The sequence below is a fragment of the Rhipicephalus microplus genome, unplaced genomic scaffold (assembly GCF_043290135.1).
Source record: "Rhipicephalus microplus isolate Deutch F79 unplaced genomic scaffold, USDA_Rmic scaffold_13, whole genome shotgun sequence".
In the NCBI taxonomy this organism is placed as follows: domain Eukaryota; kingdom Metazoa; phylum Arthropoda; class Arachnida; order Ixodida; family Ixodidae; genus Rhipicephalus; species Rhipicephalus microplus.
The window spans coordinates 8,148,260-8,155,414 of record NW_027464586.1 but is presented as its reverse complement, the minus strand read 5'-3'; the positions used below and the strand labels follow the sequence as shown (position 1 = coordinate 8,155,414).

Genomic DNA, 7,155 nt, shown 5'->3' with positions numbered 1-7,155 from the left:
CCATCAGAACATATCTTCAAAGCTATCAGCGCAAAGAAAAAAAAGCGCCGCACCACCACCGGGTGGGCTCAAACCTCCAACCTATCGGTTAACAACGAAATCGCGCTAGCCAATTGCGCCACGGAGATAGTCCTACTCCACTCTCACCACCATCAGAACATATTTTCAGAGCTATCAGCGCAAAGAAAAAAGCAACACACCACTCCCGGGAGGGCTCGATACTCCAACCTTTTGGTTAACAGCCGATCGCACTAGCCCATTGCGCCACAGAGACAGTCTTGCTCTACTCTCACCACCAACAGAACATATCTTCAAAGCTATCAGCGCGAAGAAAAAAAAGCGCTGCACCACCACCGGGTGGGCTGAACCCTCAACCTTTCGGTTAACAGCCGATCGCGCAAGCCAATTGCGCCACGGAGACAGTCCAGCTCCACTCTCACCACCATCGGAACATATCTTCAAGGCTATCAGCCCAAAGAAAAAAAAGCGCCACACCACCACCGGGTGGGCTCAAACCTCCGACTTTTCGGTTAACAGCCGATCGCGCTAGCCGATTGCGCCACGGAGACAGTCCTGCTCCACTCTCACCACCGTCAGAACATACTTTCAAAGCTATCAGCCCAAAGAAGAAAAAGCGCCGCACCACCACCGGGAGGGCTCGAACCTCCAACCTTTCGGTTAACAGCCGATCGCGCTAACCAATTGCGCCACGGAGACAGTCGTGCTCCACTCTCACCACCGTCAGAACATACCTTCAAAGCTATCAGCGCAAAGAAAAAAAGCCACACCCCCCTCTCGGGAGAGCTCGAAACTCCAACCTTTCGGTTAAAGGCCGATCGCGCTAGCCCAATGCGCCACGGAGACACTCTTGCTCCCCTCTCACCACCATCAGAACATATCTTCAAAGCTATCAGCCCACAGAAAAAAAAAGTGCCGCACCACCACCGGGTGGGATCGAACCTCCAACCTTTCGATTAACAGCCGATCGTGCTAGCCCATTGCGCCACGGAGACAGTCCAGCTCCACTCTCACCACCGTCAGGCCATTTCTTCAGAGCTATCAGCCCAAAGAAAAAAAAGCAACACACCCCTCCCGGGTGGGCTCAAACCTCCGACTTTTCGGTTAACAGTCGATCGCGCTAGCCCATTGCGCCACGGAGACAGTCTTGCTCCCCTCTCACCACCATCAGAACATACTTTCAAAGCTATCAGCCCAAAGAAGAAAAAGCGCCGCACCACCACCGGGAGGGCTCAAACCTCCAACCTTTCGGTTAACAACGAAATCGCGCTAGCCAATTGCGCCACGGAGACAGTCGTGCTCCACTCTCACCACCATCAGAACATATTTTCAGAGCTATCAGCGCAAAGAAAAAAGCAACACACCACTCCCGGGAGGGCTCGAACCTCCAACCTTTTGGTTAACAGCCGATCGCGCTGGCCGATTGCGCCACGGAGACAGTCCTGCTCCACTCTCACCACAATAAAACATATCTTGAAAGCTATCAGCCCACAGAATAAAAAGCGCCGCACCACCACCGGGTGGGCTCGAACCTCCAACTTTTCGGTTAACAGCCGATCGCGCTAGCCAATTGCGCCACGGAGACAGTCTTGCTCCCCTCTCACCACCATGAGAACATATCTTCAAAGCTATCAGCACAAAGAAAAAAAAGCGCCGCACCACCACCGGGTTGGCTCGAACCTCCAAACTTTCGGTTAACAGCCGATCGCGCTAGCCAATTGCGCCACGGAGACAGTCCTGCTCTACTCTCACCACCATCAGAACATATCTTCAAAGCTATCCGCCCAAAGAAAAAAGAGCGCCGCACCACCACCGCGTGGGCTCGAAACTCCAACCTTTTGGTTAACAGCCGATCGCGCTAGCCAATTGCGCCACGGAGACAGTCGTGCTCTACTCTCACCACCATCAGAACATATCTTCAAAGCTATCAGCGCAAAGAAAAGAAGCAACACACCACTCCCGGGAGGGCTCGAAACTCCAACGTTTCGGTTAACAGCCGATCGCGCTAGCCAATTGCCCCACGGAGACAGTCGTGCTCCACTCTCACCACCGTCAGAACATTTCTTCAGAGCTATCACCCCAAAGAAAAAAAAGCGCCGCACCACCACCGGTTGGGCTCGAACCTCCAACCTTTCGGTTAACAGCCGATCGCGCAAGCCAATTGCGCTACGGAGACAGTCCTGCTCCACTCTCACCACCATCAGAACATATCTTCAAAGCTATCAGCCCAAAGAAAAAAAAAGCACCGCACCACCACAGGGTGGGCTCGAACCTCCAACCTTTCGGTTAACAGCCAATCGCGCTAGCCAATTGCGCCACGGAGACAGTCCTGCTCCACTCTCACCACCATCAGAACATATCTTCAAAGCTATCAGCACAAAGAAAAATCAGCGCCACACCATCACCGGGTGGGCTCGAACCTCCAACCTTTCGGTTAACAGTCGATCGCGCTAGCCGACTGCGCCACGTAGACAGTCGTGCTCCACTCTCACCACCGTCAGACCATTTCTTCAGAGCTATCGCCCAAAGAAAAAAAAAGCACCGCACCACCACCGCGTGGGCTCGAACCTCGAACCTTTTGGTTAACAGCCGATCACGCTTGCCAATTTCGCCACGGAGACAGTCCTGCTCCACTCTCACCACCGTCAAAACATATCTTCAAAGCTATCAGCCCAAAGAAAAAAAGCGCCGCACCACCACCGGGTGGGCTCGAAACTCCAACCTTTCGGTTAACAGCCGATCGCGCTAGCCAATTGCCCCACGGAGACAGTCTTGCTCTACTCTCACCACCATCAGAACATATATTCAAAGCTATCAGCGCAAAGAAAAAAGAAACACACCCCACCCGGGAGGGCTCGAACCTCCAACTTTTCGGTTAACAGCCGATCGCGCTAGCCAATGGCGCCACGGGGACAGTCCTGCTCCACTCTCACCACCATCAGAACATATCATCAAAGCTATCAGCCCACAGAAAAAAAAAGCGCCGCACCACCACCGGGTGGGCTCAAACCTCCAACCTTTCGGTTAACAGCCGATCGCGCTAGCCTATTGCGCCACGGAGACAGTCGTGCTCTACTCTCACCACCATAAGAACATACGTTCAAAGCTATCAGCGCAAAGAAAAAAGCAACACACCCCTTCCGGGAGAGCTCGAACCTCCCACTTTTCGGTTAACAGCCGATCGCGCTAGCCAATTGTGCCACGGAGACAGTCCTGCTCCACTCTCACCACCGTCAGAACATTTCTTCAGAGCTATCAGCCCAAAGAAAAAAAAGCGCCGCACCACCACCGGGTGGTCTCGAACCTCCAACCTTTCGGTTAACAGCCGACCGCGCTAGCCAATTGCCCCACGGAGACAGTTGTGCTCCACTCTCACCGCCGTCAGAACATTTATTCAGAGCTATCACCCTAAAGAAAAAAAAGCGCCGCACCACCACCGGGTGGGCTCGAACCTCCAAACTTTCGGTTAACAGCCGATCGCGCTAGCCAATTGCCCCACGGAGACAGTCCTGCTTCACTCTCACCACCGTCAAAACATATCTTCAAAGCTATCAGCCCAAAGAAAAAAAGCGCCGCACCACCACCGGGTGGGCTCGAAACTCCAACCTTTCGGTTAACAGCCGATCGCGCTAGCCAATTGCCCCACGGAGACAGTCTTGCTCTACTCTCACCACCATCAGAACATATATTCAAAGCTATCAGCGCAAAGAAAAAAGAAACACACCCCACCCGGGAGGGCTCGAACCTCCAACTTTTCGGTTAACAGCCGATCGCGCTAGCCAATGGCGCCACGGGGACAGTCCTGCTCCACTCTCACCACCATCAGAACATATCATCAAAGCTATCAGCCCACAGAAAAAAAAAGCGCCGCACCACCACCGGGTGGGCTCAAACCTCCAACCTTTCGGTTAACAGCCGATCGCGCTAGCCTATTGCGCCACGGAGACAGTCGTGCTCTACTCTCACCACCATAAGAACATACGTTCAAAGCTATCAGCGCAAAGAAAAAAGCAACACACCCCTCCCGGGAGAGCTCGAACCTCCAACTTTTCGGTTAACAGCCGATCGCGCTAGCCAATTGCGCCACGGAGACAGTCCTGCTCTACTCTCACCACCGTCAGAACATTTATTCAGAGCTATAAGCCCAAAGAAAAAAAAGCGCCGCACCACCACCGGGTGGGCTCGAACCTCCAACCTTTCGGTTAACAGCCGACCGCGCTAGCCAATTGCTCCACGGAGACAGTTGTGCTCCACTCTCACCGCCATCAGAACATTTATTCAGAGCTATCACCCCAAAAAAAAAAGCGCCGCACCACCACCGGGTGGGCTCAAACCTCCAACCTTTCGGTTAACAGCCGATCGCGCTAGCCAATTGCGCCACGGAGACAGTCCTGCTCCACTCTCACCACCATTAGAACATATCTTCAAAGCTATCAGCCCACAGAAAAAAAAGCGCCGCACCACCACCGGGTGGGCTCGAACCTCCAACTTTTCGGTTAACAGCCGATCGCGCTAGCCAATTGCGCCACGGAGACAGTCTTGCTCCCCTCTCACCACCATCAGAACATATCTTCAAAGCTATCAGCGCAAAGAAAAAAAAGCGCCGCACCACCACCGGGTGGGCTCAAACCTCCAACCTATCGGTTAACAACGAAATCGCGCTAGCCAATTGCGCCACGGAGATAGTCCTACTCCACTCTCACCACCATCAGAACATATTTTCAGAGCTATCAGCGCAAAGAAAAAAGCAACACACCACTCCCGGGAGGGCTCGATACTACAACCTTTTGGTTAACAGCCGATCGCACTAGCCCATTGCGCCACAGAGACAGTCTTGCTCTACTCTCACCACCAACAGAACATATCTTCAAAGCTATCAGCGCGAAGAAAAAAAAGCGCTGCACCACCACCGGGTGGGCTGAACCCTCAACCTTTCGGTTAACAGCCGATCGCGCAAGCCAATTGCGCCACGGAGACAGTCCAGCTCCACTCTCACCACCATCGGAACATATCTTCAAGGCTATCAGCCCAAAGAAAAAAAAGCGCCACACCACCACCGGGTGGGCTCAAACCTCCGACTTTTCGGTTAACAGCCGATCGCGCTAGCCGATTGCGCCACGGAGACAGTCCTGCTCCACTCTCACCACCGTCAGAACATACTTTCAAAGCTATCAGCCCAAAGAAGAAAAAGCGCCGCACCACCACCGGGAGGGCTCGAACCTCCAACCTTTCGGTTAACAGCCGATCGCGCTAACCAATTGCGCCACGGAGACAGTCGTGCTCCACTCTCACCACCGTCAGAACATACCTTCAAAGCTATCAGCGCAAAGAAAAAAAGCCACACCCCCCTCTCGGGAGAGCTCGAAACTCCAACCTTTCGGTTAAAGGCCGATCGCGCTAGCCCAATGCGCCACGGAGACACTCTTGCTCCCCTCTCACCACCATCAGAACATATCTTCAAAGCTATCAGCCCACAGAAAAAAAAAGCGCCGCACCACCACCGGGTGGGCTCGAACCTCCAACCTTTCGATTAACAGCCGATCGTGCTAGCCCATTGCGCCACGGAGACAGTCCAGCTCCACTCTCACCACCGTCAGGCCATTTCTTCAGAGCTATCAGCCCAAAGAAAAAAAAGCAACACACCCCTCCCGGGTGGGCTCAAACCTCCGACTTTTCGGTTAACAGTCGATCGCGCTAGCCCATTGCGCCACGGAGACAGTCTTGCTCCCCTCTCACCACCATCAGAACATACTTTCAAAGCTATCAGCCCAAAGAAGAAAAAGCGCCCCACCACCACCGGGAGGGCTCAAACCTCCAACCTTTCGGTTAACAACGAAATCGCGCTAGCCAATTGCGCCACGGAGACAGTCGTGCTCCACTCTCACCACCATCAGAACATATTTTCAGAGCTATCAGCGCAAAGAAAAAAGCAACACACCACTCCCGGGAGGGCTCGAACCTCCAACCTTTTGGTTAACAGCCGATCGCGCTGGCCGATTGCGCCACGGAGACAGTCCTGCTCCACTCTCACCACAATAAAACATATCTTGAAAGCTATCAGCCCACAGAATAAAAAGCGCCGCACCACCACCGGGTGGGCTCGAACCTCCAACTTTTCGGTTAACAGCCGATCGCGCTAGCCAATTGCGCCACGGAGACAGTCTTGCTCCCCTCTCACCACCATCAGAACATATCTTCAAAGCTATCAGCGCAAAGAAAAAAAAGCGCCGCACCACCACCGGGTGGGCTCAAACCTCCAACCTTTCGGTTAACAACGAAATCGCGCTAGCCAATTGCGCCACGGAGATAGTCCTACTCCACTCTCACCACCACCAGAACATATTTTCAGAGCTATCAGCGCAAAGAAAAAAGCAACACACCACTCCCGGGAGGGCTCGATACTCCAACCTTTTGGTTAACAGCCGATCGCACTAGCCCATTGCGCCACAGAGACAGTCTTGCTCTACTCTCACCACCAACAGAACATATCTTCAAAGCTATCAGCGCGAAGAAAAAAAAGCGCTGCACCACCACCGGGTGGGCTGAACCCTCAACCTTTCGGTTAACAGCCGATCGCGCAAGCCAATTGCGCCACGGAGACAGTCCAGCTCCACTCTCACCACCATCGGAACATATCTTCAAGGCTATCAGCCCAAAGAAAAAAAAGCGCCACACCACCACCGGGTGGGCTCAAACCTCCGACTTTTCGGTTAACAGCCGATCGCGCTAGCCGATTGCGCCACGGAGACAGTCCTGCTCCACTCTCACCACCGTCAGAACATACTTTCAAAGCTATCAGCCCAAAGAAGAAAAAGCGCCGCACCACCACCGGGAGGGCTCGAACCTCCAACCTTTCGGTTAACAGCCGATCGCGCTAACCAATTGCGCCACGGAGACAGTCGTGCTCCACTCTCACCGCCGTCAGAACATACCTTCAAAGCTATCAGCGCAAAGAAAAAAAGCCACACACCCCTCTCGGGAGAGCTCGAAACTCCAACCTTTCGGGTAAAGGCCGATCGCGCTAGCCCAATGCGCCACGGAGACACTCTTGCTCCCCTCTCACCACCATCAGAACATATCTTCAAAGCTATCAGCCCACAGAAAAAAAAGCGCCGCACCACCACCGGGTGGGCTCGA

General features: G+C 53.6%; 3 non-coding genes across 3 annotated transcripts; all 3 read right to left on the bottom strand.

The window, feature by feature from the left end:
* Positions 1-643: 643 nt before the first annotated feature.
* TRNAN-GUU (transfer RNA asparagine (anticodon GUU)) lies at positions 644-717 on the bottom strand. The gene has a single exon. It is a non-coding gene; the product is annotated as a tRNA-Asn (tRNA).
* Positions 718-5,217: 4,500 nt separating this feature from the next.
* TRNAN-GUU (transfer RNA asparagine (anticodon GUU)) lies at positions 5,218-5,291 on the bottom strand. Its single transcript has one exon. It is a non-coding gene; the product is annotated as a tRNA-Asn (tRNA).
* A 1,550-nt stretch (positions 5,292-6,841) lies between these two features.
* On the bottom strand, positions 6,842-6,915 carry TRNAN-GUU (transfer RNA asparagine (anticodon GUU)). The gene has a single exon. It is a non-coding gene; the product is annotated as a tRNA-Asn (tRNA).
* Positions 6,916-7,155: the final 240 nt, after the last annotated feature.